This window comes from Pleurodeles waltl, chromosome 3_2 (assembly GCF_031143425.1).
Source record: "Pleurodeles waltl isolate 20211129_DDA chromosome 3_2, aPleWal1.hap1.20221129, whole genome shotgun sequence".
Taxonomy (NCBI): Eukaryota; Metazoa; Chordata; class Amphibia; order Caudata; family Salamandridae; genus Pleurodeles; species Pleurodeles waltl.
The window spans coordinates 212,261,241-212,278,083 of record NC_090441.1 but is presented as its reverse complement, the minus strand read 5'-3'; the positions used below and the strand labels follow the sequence as shown (position 1 = coordinate 212,278,083).

Genomic DNA, 16,843 nt, shown 5'->3' with positions numbered 1-16,843 from the left:
CGGCAGGATCAGCGATACAAGGTTGCTGTAGTCGTCTTTGCTACTTTGTTGCGGTTTTGCAGGCTTCCTGAGCAGTCAGCAGTCGATTCCATGGCAGAAGGTGAAGAGAGAGATGCAGAGGAACTCTGATGAGCTCTTGCATTTGTTATCTAAAGAATTCCCCAAAGCAGAGACCCTAAATAGCCAGAAAAGGAGGTTTGGCTACCTAGGAAGGAGGATAGGCTAGCAACACAGGTAAGAGCCTATCAGGAGTCTCTGACGTCACCTGCTGGCACTGGCCACCCAGAGCAGTCCAGTGTGCCAGCAGCACCTCTGTTTCCAAGATGGCAGAGGTCTGGAGCACACTGGAGGAGCTCTGGGCACCTCCCCTGGGAGGTGCAGGTCAGGGGAGTAGTCACTCCCCTTTCCTTTGTCCAGTTTCGCACCAGAGCAGGGCTGGGGGACCCCTGAACCGGTGTAGACTGGCTTATGCAGAGATGGGCACCATCTGTGCCCATCAAAGCATTTCCAGAGGCTGGGGGAGGCTACTCCTCCCCAGCCCTGACACCTTTTTCCAAAGGGAGAGGGTGTAACACCCTCTCTCTGAGGAAGTCCTTTGTTCTGCCTTCCTGGGCCAAGCCTGGCTGGACCCCAGGAGGGCAGAAACCTGTCTGAGGGGTTGGCAGCAGCAGCAGCTGCAGTGAAACCCCGGGAAAGGTAGTTTGGCAGTACCCGGGCCTGTGCTAGAGACTCGGGGGATCATGGAATGTCTCCCCAATGCCAGAATGGCATTGGGGGTGACAATTCCATGATCTTAGACATGTTACATGGCCATGTTCGGAGTTACCATTGTGACGCTATACATAGGTAGTGACCTATGTATAGTGCACGCGTGTAATGGTGTCCCCGCACTCACAAAGTCCGGGGAATTTGCCCTAAATGATGTTGGGGCACCTTGGCTAGTGCCAGGGTGCCCACACACTAAGTAACTTAGCACCCAACCTTTACCAGGTAAAGGTTAGACATATAGGTGACTTATAAGTTACTTAAGTGCAGTGGTAAATGGCTGTGAAATAACGTGGACGTTATTTCACTCAGGCTGCAGTGGCAGGCCTGTGTAAGTAATGTCAGATCCTCCTATGGGTGGCAAAAGAAATGCTGCAGCCCATAGGGATCTCCTGGAACCCCAATACCCTGGGTACCTCAGTACGATATACTAGGGAATTATAAGGGTGTTCCAGTATGCCAATGTGAATTGGTGAAATTGGTCACTAGCCTGTTAGTGACAATTTGGAAAGCAAAGAGAGAGCATAACCACTGAGGTTCTGGTTAGCAGAGACAGTTAGGCATCACACAGGGAACACATACATATAGGCCACAAACTTATGAGCACTGGGGTCCTGGCTAGCAGGGTCCCAGTGACACATAACAAACATACTGAAAACATAGGGTCTTCACTATGAGCACTGGGCCCTGGCTAGCAGGATCCAAGTGAGACAGTGAAAACACCCTGACATATACTCACAAACAGGCCAAAAGTGGGGGTAACAAGGCTAGAAAGAGGCTACTTTCTCACACGTCCTCACAGGAACTCTGCGATACCCTTGCCGACCACTTCCACAACAAGATAGAAACAATCTATAGAAACTTTGATCCCCAACCCTATGACCTCCCCAGCACCCCCAACAACCACCACCACAGACCACCCACTCACCGCATGAGAGCAACTCAGCACACCGAAAACAACCACTCTTATGAACTCCATCCACTCTGGGGCACCCACTGACCTTTCAACCTTGGAAGAGACCGTATCAACTGCCAGCTCACCACAATCCTCAATGTCTCGGTAACCAAAGCTACCTTTCCTGAAGCCTGGAACTACGCAGGAATCAGACCCCTTCTCATAAAACCCTCTGCAGACCCCAGTGAGCTCCAAAACTACCATCCAGTCTCTTTGCTCTTGTTTCCTGCCAAAGTCCTTGAGAAGGCCATCAACCTCGATCTCACTGAGCACCTGGAGAGAAACAACTTACTGGACCCATCCCAATCAGGCTTCAGAGCCAACCACAGCACCGAGACAGCTCTGATCGCCGCAACGGATGACATCCGCAGACTACTCGACAGAGGAGAATAAGCCGCTCTGATCCTGCTCAACCTCTCCACAGCTTTCGACACAGTCTCCCACCACACACTCATTGACCAATTAGGCCAGCTCGTTGCGAACCAAACACACGATCCGTGGCATCCCCCAAGACTCATCCCTCAACCCAACCCTTTTCATTGTCTACGTGACACCACTCGCAGACATCGTAAGAGCACACAACATCAATAACATCTTCTATGCTGATGACCCACAGCTCGTCCTCTCACTCTCAGCGGACCCACCACGATGAAGACCAACTTCCACAATTGCATGAAGAACGTATCTGCCTGGATGAGGGACAACTTCCTGAAGCTCAATACGGACAAGACTGAGGTCCTGATGTTTGGCAGACACACGGCCATCTGGAATGATTCCTGGTTGTCATATGAACTTGGACCCACCCCTACGCCGAATGGCCACGCACGCAACCTCGGCATCATCCTCAACAGTGAACTCTCCATTAAATCACCTCAGCCTTTTTTTACAAGCTTCAAAAAGTCTTCAAAAGGCTCCCCATCTGCACCAGCAAGACCGTCCCGCAAGCCCTCATCACAAGCCAACTGGACTACGGTAACGCACTCTACACAGGCACCACCTCCAACCTCATGCAAAGACTCCAGCCGATCCAGAACACAGCCGCTAAACTGATCCTCAACTTGCCCAAGAGAACCCACATCTCTTAGTACCCTAAGGACCTACACTGGTTCCTGGTAAAGGAAAGATGGCATTTCAAACTCCAGACCCACACCTACAAGGCCCTCTACAAACAGGGACCCGCCTACCTAAACCACCACCTGCTTTTCTACTGACCTCCCAAGAACCTCTGCTCCACGCATCACGCCCTCAGACAAGTACCCTGCATACATTGCTGCCGCTCAGGAGGACGCTCCTTCTCCCACCTGACCGCCAAAGTCTTGAACTCCCCACCTCTCACCCTCCGCACCGCACCTTGCTGACCACCCACAGGAAAGGGCTCAAGACCTGGCTCTTTGATGAACACCGGCAGCTCATCGACTAACACCAGCAGCAAGTGCCTGGATACCGTCACTGGTGACAAGCTGCGCTTTACAAATATGACTTGATTGATTTATTGATAGCTAATGGGCCACTTACCTCTGGGGTCTCTTCTGTGGGAAGGGGGCATAGCACTGTCCCAGAGTTCCTAAATCTGTCAACAACAAAATGACAGATTTCTAAAATGTGTCCATACCAGGCAGCGCACCTTAGAGGTGAGACTGACCTGAGGGGTAGACATATCCCCTTGAATTCCGAATTTCCCATCTGTCAAGGTGCCAAATGGGCCCTGGTTGGGGGTCAGCATGTCTCCTGTGAGTTAAGCCAGACCTGCGTACCAACAGCGGTGGGCCTCTTCGAAGCCCCTGCTTTGGAATGCAGATTTACAGGCCATCCTGTTGGGTGGAGTATGTAAAACAACTCTCCCAGAGCAGGCTTTGTGATTGACTGCCCTATAGCACAGGCCCTCACCCTGGGATGTCAACCTCATGTCTGGAGGTGACAGTCTGGCTAAAGCTGGTCAGTCCCCACATGGGTAATTGGTAGGTTCCCAAGGGGCACCTTTAAGGTGCCCTCTGAGTGTATTTGTTAATAAATCTATCACTGGCATCAGTGAGGGTTTATTAATATTAATACGAGATGTTTGATACCAAACATCCCTATTTTCAGTGAAGCCATCATGTAGCTGGGGAACTCGTACTGACCAGTGTCCAGCACATGTACTTCGAAATGGCTTCCGTGCTCACTCACTAAATCTAAAAATCGACAAAGACATAGCAGGGGCATAGCTGCTTACGTGGACATGTCCTCACATGTAATTTAATGCACACTGCCTTAGGGCTTTGAGGCCTGCGGTAGGGGTGAGTTACATATCTTGCATGCAGTGTTCGGGGAAATTCTGCAGAGGCGGTGTGCCATGTCATGTTTTTATTTTTAGCTGCACCAAGACACACACCCTGCAATGGCAGACTACATGTGCTTGGTGAGGGGTCCCAGAGGGTGGCACAATTTGTGCTGCTACCCTGGAGGACCCTTTGGCTCCCATGCCCTAGGTACCATGGGTACCATCTACTAGGGACTTACATGGGGGCAAAGGTATGGCCAATTGGGGAACAATTGTACAGTTTTAGGGAAAGAACACTGGCACTGGGAACATAGTTAGCAGGAACCTAGTGCATTTTCAGTCACTTCCTTCACCAACTGAGTGGAACAATCAACCTCTCCTATATGTACCTAGTCCTGGCCATGCACGCATCCCCTCAATCTCTGGCTGCACATCTCCCTCTATCGCAAACTTCACTCCTTTCCCTCACATGACATCAACACACAGCAGCGGGCAACCAGCCCCACTAACACCACCTCCCACAACCCCACCGAGACCGCACGACACACATCACCTCACAGTGTGCACCTTACACTCCTCTCAGCCTTGCTCACCCGCCCAACGTAATGTCCTCTCACACACCAACAGCTCACACCAGACTCCCTCCCGCCCACCCTCCAAACTCCTTCCCCTTCTATAACGTGACTCCCGGAACCCAAAGCCCACAGCTCAAAGTAGAACTCCTCAGCTTGAAACTTTCTGAGCTCGATGAGACTATATTGCAGCCAAACTCCAGACCATCTTCTCCCCTAGACCTTCCCCAACTGAGGGCACACAGACTCACTATTCCTGGCACTCAATACCGAGGAGTAGTTGTTTACCTCACCCCACAAGATTCACAACTACCCTCTTCCAAGCTAACATTCTTGACCTACTTGCGATCTACAGCACCCCGCTAACCCCAACCCCTTCTGCCCCCTTTCCTCCTACTACGACCTAGACAACTCCAACCAGAACAGAATCCCAATCTCCTCGCTCAACTGATTCAAGCACCAGCCGTCCAATGCAGACGCCTGCTATCAGGAACAACATCTCCGTTATAATCACAAGCCCTGACTTCCCTTGTCCCTTCCCTACGAGCCACGCTTCACTACTTTGGTGCTGTGTGGAGCACAAACTGGAGTTCACCAACACCATCTCTCAATACAACCTTGACCTCTTAATCCTGACTGAGACCTGTTCAGAAACACATCCCACCACACCTTTGATGCTCTACCTCCTCCAGCATCAGAAAGGACCAAGTAGGCAGAGTTGGGGCGCCATCACACTCCTCTACCGAGATTCACTGCTATGAAAGGAGATTCCAAATGGCCCCTTCTCCGCGTTTCAATGCCTCGGTCTAGCCCTATGCGTGCAACACAACTCTCCCTGCAAAATGAATGCGTTCAACCACCTGCCAGGAGATAACACGGCCTTTGTGAGGAATGCAATGACCTCTTAACTGGCCAAACCACCCATAGCAACAAAGTGATTTTTCACCCTTCACGGGGGTAACCACAGAAAACTCTGCAGTGACCACTTAGCCTCCTCTCTCCTCAACAATGATATGATCCAACATACCCAAAACCAATACACACTTAAGGTCCCATATCAGACCCAATAATCTCCAGAGACGAGAAGCTCTCAGTGAATGATCCAATCCCGGTAGACTGGCCCGATCACTCCCTTATCCCCTTCTCCCAACGACTCTCTCACACCACGGTTGAGAGTCAACAGAAATGAGCAAGTACCTGGTTTGAAGACTCCGGGACACAGGCGACAATACTCTTAGCAACTCTCTTCAGAAGATGCCACCCACCAGTGGCCCCACCACAACTGTGAATGACTTTACCCCCGCAGCTTTACATGCCCCTCTGATGAGCCTGACTTTACAGCTCCACTCCAAAGCAGAAAGAGACGTCCTAATCCATGAGTGCCGAGGTTCAAGGAGGCCCTTTATGAGGAAAGAAGAGCTCTAAGAATCTAAGAAAAGAAATCTAGATGCCGCCCTCAAGCACTAGCCTCGCCTGCATCAGCAATGCTAGGCCCCTATTCAAAAGCCCTTCTTTTGGGAGAAATTCAACCACTTCAGGTCCCTGTGGGACTTAGCCAAGAACCAACCAAAGCAACTCTTCAAGTGGTAGAAACCACGAACAACCCCTCATGGCCCACATCCATCAAAAGTGAAGACCACCCCTCAAACGCAGAGGAGTTGCTACAGTTCTTTGACTCTAAACTTCAACATCTTCTACATTGTGACATCCATCCCCCCAGTGTGGAAACCCATAGAGACTTGGCAACTGTTTAATACCATTGCAGGGGAAGACTTACTCAAGAATATCTCAGTAACACAACCCTCGAACCACTTGGTAGACACAATCCCAGGTGACACGGCCAGAGAGCTTTACCCTCACATGCTCCCCCCTGGACAAAACTGGTGACTCTCTGTCTCAGCCATGGAGCCTCTGGACTGCCTCAGAAAAGGACAACTCTCTTAAAATGAAAACCCTCCGCAGATACTAATGACCTCAACTACTATTGCCCGATCTCCAACCTGCTTTTCGTCTTGAAAATCGGTGAAAGATGTGACGTGGAGAACCACATAAAAAACGACCTCCTGAACGAACTCTAATCTGGTTTCAATCAGGGCTTCGGCCCAGAAACTGCCCTATTACAGGTGGTTTCTGATGCTCTTCAAACTCTGGACTGATGCCAGCCCGCACTGCCTCTTCTCAACCTATCATCAGCCTTGGAGCGGCGACCACCGCAAGCTCCTGAACCGCGTGATGGCAAGGCGCCTAGAAGGCCAGCTTCCTTCCTCAAGGGCAGGCACGGAGAGTAAAACATTGAGGATTATCTCTCCTCACCGACTGCTGTTGAGCCAGGGGTCCCCTAGGGGTCCCTTCTGAGCCCAACCCTATTCAGCCGACCCACATTGGGCACCTTGGGGTCTCCTATCGCTAGGCAGACAGCACCCAGCTGCGTCTAAGGGTCTCCTCATAAAACATCTCACACCTGGTTAGACTCTCTCAGGACTGCATGGCGTCTCGTCGCCTAAAGTTTAACCCTTCTAACACTGAATTCTCCTCATCTCCCTTCCGAAGTCAACAGTGTCGCTGCGCCCCTGGGTGGGCTCACACAACATCCTCACAGTAAGCGACCACTGGCGACAGTGCGTGGTCTCTGGGGGGCACCTACGCAAGGAGAGGCTGAACCTACCTCCTCAACCCAGCACCTTGTCTTCTGAGGGGGGTCCACTCTTCACCCCAGAAGATCTTGACTCTTTTGCCCACACTGGTGCCCTCCAGACTGGACTCTTGTAGGTCTCTGCTCGCTGGTCTCCCCCAGAGCCCATCTCACCCCTGGAATCCATCCTCCACTCGGCAGCCGGTTCGCCTTGGAGGCCACTGAGCTCATCGCCCCAGGCTGGTCACTCTCCGGTGGTCGCCAGATGGAGCCAGGCCCATGCCCAGGTCTGCCAGCATCGCCCATAAAGCACTGCGCGCACCCACCTGTCCCCTGGCGCACACACGCAGGCTACCGAGGGACCCCAGACCAAAGTGGAACCCCAAAGCAATGCGCCCCGAACCCCGTCCTCTCACAAGGAAGGACTGATGGCACAATCCTTCGCAGGAAGCCCAGCCGGAAGCTGGAGCTCATTCCCAACAGATCTACGCACAACCACCTCGCTGGCGACTTCCAGTGCTACCCTGGGGCCCCCTTCTCCAGGCACGTCTAACAAAGACCCCGCAATCAACTCCTGGCGCAGACACCTCGGCCACCGCAACCCTCTGAGGGCTGTACAGCCTCTCGTGCATCCAATGTCATGTAATGACCTAGCACGTGACACCCCACCTGTGGAACTCTTCACAGTAGTCAGTCTCTGTTCATCTTAAACCTTCTGCAAGTTCCACGTAAGAAAATAGTCCTCTAGCAAATCGCTCCGGCACCTTCGAGTAATGTCTGCGCTATATAAATAGGCATAAATAAATAACTAAACAAAGGTTTCAGGAGCAGGCGCTGTAACCCGGGTGTCTGACACTGTATCTCTTTGGATGTCTGTCTTCGGCTTCACCTGCCGTCCCTGCACTGGTTCGTGTCTCTCTCTGCCCCCTACGACGACATGCATCTTGTATGCACCTCATGCCAAACTCCCACACTTGGAGAAAGTCTGAGCGGCAGGCGCAGTGTCCGGGGTGTCTTATTCTGTATCTCTTTTTAGCTGTCTGTCTATCCCTAGTTCCTCGTGTCTCTGTTATTGTACCTCTGTGTGTCTCTTTTCTTCTGAAGATGAGCTGTATTTTATTTTTTCCAAACTTTGCAGAGTTGGAGAAAGTTTCCGCGGCAGGCGCCGTGCACGTGGTGTCGGACAATGTATCTCTTTGGATGTCTGTCATGTTCCATCTCTCTCTGTTACGTACTCTCACCCCTCCTCCTAAAATAAGCTGTATTTTATTTTTTCCAAAATTTGTAGACTTGGATAAAGTTTCCGCGGCAGGCTCCGTGTCCGGGGTCTGATTTTGTGTCTCTTAGGGTGTCTGTCTGTCTCGGGTTCCATCTCTCTCTCTCTCTGTGTTACGTACCCTCTCCCCTCCTCCTAAGATGAGCTGTATATTATTTTTTCCAAACTTTGTGTACTTGGATAAAGTTTCCGCGGCAGGCTCCGTGCCCGTGGTGTCTGATTTTGTGTCTCTTTGGATGTCTGTCTGTCTCGGGTTCCATATCTCTCTCTCTGTGTTACGTACCCTCTCCCCTCCTCCTAAGATGAGCTGTATATTATTATTTCCAAACTTTGTAGACTTGGATAAAGTTTCCGCGGCAGGCTCCGTGTCCGGGGTGTCTGATTTTGTGTCTCTTTGGGTGTCTGTCTCGGATTCCATCTCTCTCTCTCACTCTCTGTTACGTACCCTCTCCCCTCCTCCTAAGATGAGCTGTATATTATTTTTTCCAAACTTTGCAGACTTGGAGAAAGTTTCCGGGTGTCTGATTTCAGGCAAAGGTCCCTCCGGGGAGGGGCGGGGGAGCCGGTGGGGGAGGGACGGGCGGCAGAAGAGGAGGGAAAATTCGGATGTTCCTCTTGGTTCTCATTGGCTGGCGGCTGGCCCCAGCTGGGCCGCGTCACGGGGGCGTCCCCTCGCCCCCCCCCCCCAGCCTCACATGCTGGCACTGGTCTTTGTTTGCTGCCAGACAGACACCCTGAACTCTCGGAGGACACTGAGCGCCGCACGCACAGCACCCACCGGACTATAGCGTGGAGGAGACACTGGGAGCTGGACCCTGGTGAGTGCCTCATCCCTGGACCGCCTGGGCCCCTGATCTCCCGGGGCCCCTAATGTGCCCGGGTCCATCATCTGCACGGGCCCAGCCCCCCAGAGTCTATGCCCCTGGTCTGCTGGGCCCATCATCCGCACGGGGTCCTGGGCCCCTGAGTCTCTGGGCCCCTGGTCTGCCTGGGCCCATCATCTGTTCACGTCTCTGGGCCCCATATCTGCCGGTGGCCCCGGGGCCACGTGGCCCTCCTCTCTCGGGGTCAAGCGCATGTTTTTGGCCTCGTGTCTCTCTGTCCTTTAACTTTTCTAGGTCTGCGCACCTCTCTCCCTCACTCACTTTTGCCCACACCCCTCTGGGCCCCTCGCACCTCTGTGGACCCCCACATTTCTCCGGCCCCAGTTGTGAATGTGTGCCTGGCCCTGTCTCGGTGCCGGGAGCCTTGGGATGTCCTGGAGGGAGGGAAGTCTCTCGGAGGGGCCGGTGGCTGGACTGATACTCTGGGGGTGTTAGAGGTCATGTGAGCCCCGCTGGTGGTTCTCTTAGTGCGGTGAAGCTTCTTGGGGCGGTCGCTGAGTTGCCTTTTGGGGTGCACCCTGACCTCCTTGGGTGATTACTTCAGGGTGTTCCCTCTTGGCGGGATAGCCCTCACGGGGCCGGAATTTCCTGGGTGGCTGTCTTTGGTGGTCGGTGAGGTGCTCCGTCTTGGAGTGGGCCAGGCAGGGTCTCGGGGTGGTCGCTGAGGGGCTCCCTCTTGGAGTGGGCCAGGCAGGGCCCCTCTGGGTTGTAGGTGAGGGGCTTCCTCTTGGGGTGGACTAGGCAGTCTCCGGGTGGTCAGTGAGGGCTCCCTCTTGGAGTGGGCCAGGAAGTCTAGGGGTGGTCGGTGAGGGCTCCCTCTTGGGGTGGACTAGGCAGTCTCCGGGTGGTCGGTGAGGGGCTCCCTCTTGGAGTGGCCAGGCAGGGCCTCTCGGGGTGGTAGGTGAGGGGCTCCCTCTTGGAGTGGGCCAGGCAGGGCCTCTCGGGGTGGTAGGTGAGGGGCTCCCTCTTGGAGTGGGCCAGGCAGGGCCTCTCGGGGTGGTAGGTGAGGGGCTCCCTCTTGGAGTGGGCCAGGCAGGGCCTCTCGGGGTGGTCGGTGAGGGCTCCCTCTTGCCCAGACACGCCTCTGCCCTTCAGTTTGGGCGCCACGTTGGCTGCTGAAGCGCGGTAACGGAGGTTGGTCCGCTAATGCCAGGCCTCGCTCCACAGACCCATGGGGGAGCCTGGAGGTGCCTGGCGCGGGTCTGTGGGGAGCCTGGAGGTGCCTGGCTCGGGTCTGTAGGTCCGTGAGTGCCTGGCTTTGGTGGTCTGTGAGTGCCTGGCTTGGGTTTGTGTTGTGGTCGGTGTGGGTGTTCGAGGGTGGCCAGGGTCGTCTGCTGGACTCCCTTGGGTGGTGCTGTGTCCACTTGTGATAGGAAGGGGCGGGTTCCTGTTCGGTCCTTATCTGTCCCGTGGGGCATTGGGTGGTCCTAGGGAGACCCTTCTAGTGATGCTGAGAGGGGGAATGTTACTATCTGTCCTGTGGGGTCCGAGGGAGACCCTTCTAGTGATGCTGAGGGGGTGGGGGGAGTGTTACTATCTGTCCTGTGGGGTCCGAGGGAGACCCTCCTAGTGATGCTGAGGAGATGGGGGGAGTGTTATTATCTGTCCTGTGGGGTCCGAGGGAGACCCTTCTAGTGATGCTGAGGGGGTGGGGGGAGTGTTACTATCTGTCCTGTGGGGTCCGAGGGAGACCCTTCTAGTGATGCTGAGAGGGGGGATGTTACTATCTGTCCTGTGGGGTCCGAGGGAGACCCTTCTAGTGATGCTGAGGGGGTGGGGGGAGTGTTACTATCTGTCCTGTGGGGTCCGAGGGAGACCCTTCTAGTGATGCTGAGAGGGGGGATGTTACTATCTGTCCTGTGGGGTCCGAGGGAGACCCTTCTAGTGATGCTGAGGGGGTGGGGGGAGTGTTACTATCTGTCCTGTGGGGTCCGAGGGAGACCCTTCAAGTGATGCTGTTGGGGGGGGTGTTACTGTCCTGTGGGGTCCGAGGGAGACCCTTCTAGTGATGCTGAGGGGGTGGGGGGAGTGTTACTATCTGTCCTGTGGGGTCCGAGGGAGACCCTCCCGGTGACGCTGAGGGGGTGGGGGGAGTGTTACTATCTGTCCTGTGGGGTCCGAGGGAGACCCTCCCGATGACGCTGAGGGGGTGGGGGGAGTGTTACTATCTGTCCTGTGGGGTCCGAGGGAGACCCTTCAAGTGATGCTGAGGGGGTGGGGGGAGTTTTACTATCTGTCCTGTGGGGTCCGAGGGAGACCCTTCTAGTGATGCTGGGAGGGGGGGTGTTACTAGCTGTCCTGTGGGGTCCGATGGAGACCCTTCTAGTGATGCTGAGGAGGTGGGGGGAGTGTTACTATCTGTCCTGTGGGGTCCGAGGGAGACCCTTCAAGTGATGCTGAGAGGGGGGATGTTACTATCTGTCCTGTGGGGTCCGAGGGAGACCCTTCTAGTGATGCTGAGGGGGTGGGGGGAGTGTTACTATCTGTCCTGTGGGGTCCGAGGGAGACCCTTCAAGTGATGCTGTTGGGGGGGGTGTTACTGTCCTGTGGGGTCCGAGGGAGACCCTTCTAGTGATGCTGAGGGGGTGGGGGGAGTGTTACTATCTGTCCTGTGGGGTCCGAGGGAGACCCTCCCGGTGACGCTGAGGGGGTGGGGGGAGTGTTACTATCTGTCCTGTGGGGTCCGAGGGAGACCCTTCTAGTGATGCTGGGAGGGGGGGTGTTACTAGCTGTCATGTGGGGTCCGATGGAGACCCTTCTAGTGATGCTGAGGAGGTGGGGGGAGTGTTACTATCTGTCCTGTGGGGTCCGAGGGAGACCCTTCAAGTGATGCTGAGAGGGGGGATGTTACTATCTGTCCTGTGGGGTCCGAGGGAGACCCTTCTAGTGATGCTGAGGGGGTGGGGGGAGTGTTACTATCTGTCCTGTGGGGTCCGAGGGAGACCCTTCTAGTGATGCTGAGGAGATGGGGGGAGTGTTATTATCTGTCCTGTGGGGTCCGAGGGAGACCCTTCTAGTGATGCTGAGGGGGTGGGGGGAGTGTTACTATCTGTCCTGTGGGGTCCGAGGGAGACCCTCCCAGTGATGCTGATGGGGGCTGTTATTCCTTTGTTTTGGTGTCTGCATTTAGGCGGGATGTGGGGATTTGACGTCGGTGACGTTGCTTCTGCGGGTTGTGTGGCGCCCGCTCTTGCCCCCGCCCGGGGCAGATGCCACGTGACTTCCACCCCCACCCGCCATGCTCTGCACCCTTTTGCCGCAATCCGCTTCTGACCCCCTCCGAGGGGGCGCACACAGGGGCACGTGAGATGCCACCCCCGGTGTTTACCCACCCCACCCCGCCCTGCCCAGTAGCTGCCACGCTCCCTGGGGATTAGGCGCCCCTCGCAGCGCTTGATGCGTTTACTACAGATTGCTAAAAGTACTCGCAAATAAGTTTGGTGGGTGAGGGGGGGGGGGGGGTGGGGTATAATGGTATCCGATAAGGTGGGTGCGGATAAAGCAAAGCACATACATTTAGTTGCTGAATTACGCAGTGTGAAACAAGCAGCGGTTAATCCCGGCTTCCCCAAATTGTGTGATCCTAGGCAATTGTTTCCTTTCACGTACCCTCGTTTTATTCCCATATGAGCACCATGGAGTACACGTCTTAAGGATGCGACTGTACAAACCCTCGCCTGCGTTTTATTTCATACACTGGTTTTACACGTGTAATAGGAACCCACATCACCCTGGCCCTGGGTGAAAGGTCACCTGGGAGGTGCACAATAGTTGTGCCCTCGTTTGAGTGGGGGTTTCTTTGAGTATCATTGGTGACGACGCACTTATTTAAACGAAGTGAAAATATAACCAGCGATGTGGATGGGTGTGTGCGCAAAAGCCTTGTGTACAAAGTGTGTGCGCAGTTCACGAGGCCCCTGTGCCAAGAGTGTGTGTGTGTCTGTGTACTGTTCACGAGAGCCCTGTGGCAAGTGTGTGTGTGTCTGTGTACTGTTCACGAGAGCCCTGTGGCAAGAGTGTGTGTGTGTCTGTGTACTGTTCACGAGGCCCCTGTGCCAAGAGTGTGTGTGTGTCTGTGTACTGTTCACAAGGCCCCTGTGCCAAGAGTGTCTGTGTACTGTTCACGAGAGCCCTGTGCCAAGAGTGTGTGTGTGTGTCTGTGTACTGTTCACGAGGCCCCTGTGCCAAGAGTGTGTGTGTGTGTCTGTGTACTGTTCACGAGGCCCCTGTGCCAAGAGTGTCTGTGTACTGTTCACGAGAGCCCTGTGCCAAGAGTGTCTGTGTACTGTTCACGAGAGCCCTGTGCCAAGAGTGTCTGTGTAGTGTTCACGAGAGCCCTGTGCCAAGAGTGTGTGTGTCTGTGTACTGTTCACGAGAGCCCTGTGCCAAGAGTGTGTGTGTGTCTGTGTACTGTTCACGAGAGCCCTGTGGCAAGAGTGTGTGTCTGTGTACTGTTCACGAGAGCCCTGTGCCAAGAGTGTGTGTGTGTCTGTGTACTGTTCACGAGAGCCCTGTGCCAAGAGTGTGTGTGTCTGTGTACTGTTCACGAGGCCCCTGTGCCAAGAGTGTGTGTGTGTCTGTGTACTGTTCACGAGAGCCCTGTGCCAAGAGTGTGTGTGTCTGTGTACTGTTCACGAGAGCCCTGTGCCAAGAGTGTGTGTGTGTCTGTGTACTGTTCACGAGGCCCCTGTGCCAAGAGTGTGTGTGTGTCTGTGTACTGTTCACGAGAGCCCTGTGCCAAGAGTGTGTGTGTGTCTGTGTACTGTTCACGAGAGCCCTGTGCCAAGAGTGTGTGTGTGTGTGTCTGTGTACTGTTCACGAGGCCCCTGTGCCAAGAGTGTGTGTGTGTCTGTGTACTGTTCACGAGGCCCCTGTGCCAAGAGTGTCTGTGTACTGTTCACGAGAGCCCTGTGCCAAGAGTGTGTGTGTCTGTGTACTGTTCACGAGAGCCCTGTGCCAAGAGTGTGTGTGTGTCTGTGTACTGTTCACGAGAGCCCTGTGCCAAGAGTGTGTGTGTGTCTGTGTACTGTTCACGAGAGCCCTGTGCCAAGAGTGTGTGTGTCTGTGTACTGTTCACGAGAGCCCTGTGCCAAGAGTGTGTGTGTGTCTGTGTACTGTTCACGAGAGCCCTGTGCCAAGAGTGTGTGTGTCTGTGTACTGTTCACGAGAGCCCTGTGCCAAGAGTGTGTGTGTCTGTGTACTGTTCACGAGAGCCCTGTGCCAAGAGTGTGTGTGTGTCTGTGTACTGTTCACGGGAGCCCTGTGCCAAGAGTGTGTGTGTGTCTGTGTACTGTTCACGAGAGCCCTGTGCCAAGAGTGTCTGTGTAGTGTTCACGAGAGCCCTGTGCCAAGAGTGTGTGTGTCTGTGTACTGTTCACGAGAGCCCTGTGCCAAGAGTGTGTGTGTGTCTGTGTACTGTTCACGAGAGCCCTGTGCCAAGAGTGTGTGTGTGTCTGTGTACTGTTCACGAGAGCCCTGTGCCAAGAGTGTGTGTGTGTCTGTGTACTGTTCACGAGAGCCCTGTGCCAAGAGTGTCTGTGTACTGTTCACGAGAGCCCTGTGCCAAGAGTGTCTGTGTACTGTTCACGAGAGCCCTGTGCCAAGAGTGTGTGTGTGTGTGTGTGTGTCTGTGTACTGTTCTCGAGAGCCCTGTGCCAAGAGTGTCTGTGTACTGTTCACGAGAGCCCTGTGCCAAGAGTGTGTGTGTGTGTCTGTGTACTGTTCAGGAGAGCCCTGTGCCAAGAGTGTGTCTGTTACACTGTTCACGAGGCCTGTGTGCGCGTTGCTCAGGAGGCCCCTGTGCCAAGAGTGTTTGTGCCTGGTGTTCACGAGGCCCCAGTGCCACGTGTCTGTGTTGTGTTCACGAGGCCCCTGTGCCAAGAGTGTGTGTGTCTCGATGCCTGGTGTTCACGGGGCCCCTGGGCCAAGTGTCTGTACTGTCCACGAAGCTCTTGTGCCACGTGTTTGTGTTGTGTGCGCGAGGCCCCTGTGCCAAGAGTGTGCGCGCGCTGCTCAGGGGGCCCCTGTGCCAAGAGTGTGCGCGCGCTGCTCAGGGGGCCCCTGTGCCAAGAGTGTGCGCGCGCTGCTCAGGGGGCCCCTGTGCCAAGAGTGTGCGCGCGCTGCTCAGGGGGCCCATGTGCCAAGAGTGTGCGCGCGCTGCTCAGGGGGCCCCTGTGCCAAGAGTGTGCGCGCGCTGCTCAGGGGGCCCCTGTGCCAAGAGTGTGCGCGCGCTGCTCAGGGGGCCCCTGTGCCAAGAGTGTGCGCGCTGCTACGGGGGCCCCTGTGCCAAGAGTGTGCGCGCGCTGCTACGGGGGCCCCTGTGCCAAGAGTGTGCGCGCGCTTCTCAGGGGGCCCCTGTGCCAAGAGTGTGCGCGCGCTGCTCAGGGGGCCCCTGTGCCAAGAGTGTGCGCGCGCTGCTCAGGGGGCCCCTGTGCCAAGAGTGTGCGCGCGCTGCACCGGAGGGTACCGTGCTAAGTGCAAGGTCTCCAGCGTTACTAACCCCGCCCCCCTCAATGTGTTAGGGTCCGCTCAGCACAGGGGGCGGGGGACGATGAAACGCCCTGATAGTCCGTGGGACCAGTTTAATACTGAAAGTCACCGCGCACTCCAGCTCCTGGGTTCGTGTCTAATAATTTCTGGTCCTTTCCAGCTAAAAATACTCTTTGTTTTCCTATTGGAACCTGCTGCTTGTAGGGAGGTGCTGGGATGGGAGACAATTGCTACCAGTCCATGAGATGTTGTGAGTGCCCCCTGGGCTCGTGCCCCGCTGGCATCAGGAGGTACTCGCTGCTGTGATGAGATGGGTTGTGACCTGCCCATCAGACACACCTGTGGCTCCGGGTGAAAGGTCACCTGGGGCATGACAATGGTGTACCCCGTTTTTTGGGGTACACCATTGCGGGGTGGGGAGAAGGGGCCCACATCGGACGATCAGGTGGTCTCTATATCTATAATATAAGTGTTTAGTGCCCCCTCCATCCAGCGATGCACCGGTTGGTACCTGGTGTTGGGCACAAGCACCCCTCCAGCCCAGATGACAGGAGTTGGGCATGTCTGTTTTTGTTCTGATGCCCTGCGGTGCCCGGCGGGTGTGTGCCAGGCTGCAGACTGTGCACACTTGCAGTAGGAGTCGAAGGCCTGCTATGAGTATTGGAGAACCAGTGCCTCCTCCCCGTGAAAAGTCTTCTCGATTCTTTTTCCGACTGGTGCAACCAGTTTAATTTTTTGCTCCTGTTTGATGAAAATTACCCCCCATTTCCACAATAAAAAATCCCACAAGAATCCTTTATGTACCGCATACATCTGACTGCTTTTAGGCGCTTGATAACAGGGCATTGTAGCCTTGTGCCGGAGGCTCTGCTGGTCAGTTTAGTGCCCTCTCCGGGTTATTGGTCAGGGCTGAAGGTTTTCCGGGCAGTGCCCCCTGTGAGGGCCTGATGGCTTTAGATCCCGCATACCAGACAACATTTAGTTGTTTGTGGGCAAAGCCTTTTCATACC

General features: G+C 54.9%; 1 protein-coding gene across 1 annotated transcript in view; it reads left to right on the top strand.

Moving 5' to 3' along the window:
* Window positions 1-9,123: 9,123 nt before the first annotated feature.
* LOC138286706 (gap junction gamma-1 protein-like) overlaps window positions 9,124-16,843 on the top strand; it is a 37,194-nt gene continuing 29,474 nt past the window's right edge. Inside the window, exon 1 of the mRNA XM_069227209.1 lies at window positions 9,124-9,278. The gene's annotated coding sequence lies outside the window, so the exon portion shown is untranslated. The remainder of the gene's footprint in view (window positions 9,279-16,843) is intronic.